This window comes from Elephantulus edwardii, unplaced genomic scaffold (assembly GCF_000299155.1).
Source record: "Elephantulus edwardii isolate Elephantulus edwardi_28Jun2011 unplaced genomic scaffold, EleEdw1.0 scaffold00060, whole genome shotgun sequence".
Taxonomy (NCBI): Eukaryota; Metazoa; Chordata; class Mammalia; order Macroscelidea; family Macroscelididae; genus Elephantulus; species Elephantulus edwardii.
The window spans coordinates 2238993-2240936 of NW_006399810.1; positions in this window are offsets into that span (position 1 = coordinate 2238993).

Consider the following 1944-nt stretch of genomic DNA (forward strand, 5'->3'; position numbering starts at 1 on the left):
TCCCGCAGAGCAGCTGGTGACCTCGAACCACATGCATTTGGGACTGTAGCGCAGCTTCTTGCCAGAAGGCCACCAGAGCTTCCGTCATTTTCAAAATCGTTGCTCCTGACTGTTGTATTCATCGTGTGGATGTACAATTTTTTAATCCATTTGCTTGGTGATTTTGGTTGTTTGTTGACATTTGGGCTGTCTCCATCATGAAAAACACTGCTATAAACACTGGTTGGTGTACAAATCTCCATTTGTGTCTCGGTTCTATTTTCCTGTGAGTATATTCCTAAAAGTGGAATAGCTGGGTCATGTGGGATTCCCATGCTCAGCTTTTTGAAGAAATGCTAAACTGCCTTCCAGAGTGGTGGTAACATTTTACAGTTTCACCAACCGTGTATGAGAGTTCCAATCTCTCCACATCCTCTCCAAGTTATTGCTTTCTGTCCTCTTAAATTCTGCCACTGTTAGTGGCTGAGATGGTGTGTCACTGTGGTTTTGATTTGCATCTCTCTTATTGCCAGTGATCTTTTAGCATCTCTTCGTGTGTCTCTTGATCATCCGAGTATCTTCCTCTGTGAACAATCTTTCCATGTCTTTTGTACATTTTGTCATTGGATTATCAGTCGTGTGTGCGCGCGCGCGTGTGTGTGTGCGTGTGTGCGTGTGCGTGTGTGTGTGTGTGTGTGTGTAGACACAGTAATATTCTTTACATTTTCATGATGAGACCCTTACCTGAGATGGCATCGCAGAATGTTATTTTCCCAGTGAGTAAGTTTTCTTTTTGGATGCACAAAGGAACTTAACCTGTAGGAGGTCCCATTCATGGATGTGTCCTCTCCAGTAGGTTTTTGTAAACTGTGAATTACATGAGAGGAGATTATTCTCTTCTCCCACTGATCTGCTCATGGATTTGAACCACCAGAGAAGTTTGACCTTTGAACTAGCAGCTCAATTTTCCAATGATTAGACCACTAATTATTATTGTTGTTGTGTTCTATCGAGTTGGAACCAACTCATAGCTGATCCGCCAACAGGTTTTTAGAGGCAGTAAATCACACAGGACTGCCCATTCTTCTCCTACAGAGCAGCCGGATTAGAACTGCAAACCTACGACCTTGTAGTAAAAAGCTGGGCTGAAACCCCGAAGACCCGCGGTTCGAGAAGGGTCAGCTATAGGTCGATTCTGACTCGATGGCACACAAGCACCACCACCACCTTTGGATTAACAGTGTGATTTCCTGCTACTAAGTCACCTATTAGTCCAGTGTAGATTGTTTGTTTTACTCAGAGGCCTTCTGTGTAAATGCTTGGAAAACAAAACAAACAAAAACATTTCTGTAATTGCATTATCTATCTTTTGAGGAAAACACATGGATGGGAAAATACTTTCATTAACCAACCCTTCAGAAGAACAGCATTAGAAAATTAAGTATTCATATTCCTTATGATAATTATGGATTTACTCTCTTTGCTCAAAGTTGATCCTTTTAAAACCTATTGTAAATTTGTACAATTTTCTTGACCAGTTGCTCAGTATTAAACTTTGCCAGTAGAGGGCAGACGAGAGCCGTCTCCAGAGGAAAGTGGCCTCCAGGCTCCCGTATTCATGGAGTTTGGTTCAGGAATTTAGATCTTGCTCCATCCGGAAGGCTTCTCCTGAACCAAGCGTCTATGTTTCTTTAAACAGAGAGGGAGAAAATGTAGAATATTCGTGGAGCAGTAGAAGAAGCAATCTATCAAGTTGTTTTTGTTACGTACCATCAAGTCCTACCAACTCTTGACCCTCCAACAGGCAGTGATTTGCAAAGGAGATTGCCCATCTTTCTCCTGTAGAGCATCTGGTGGATTTGAACCTCGTATCTTTGCAATATACCATGGACTGCTTAGCAGAACAAACAAGTTCGTCCTGGAGAGGGTGAAGCCAGGCTGCTTCTTGGAGGCAAGGATTCTGAG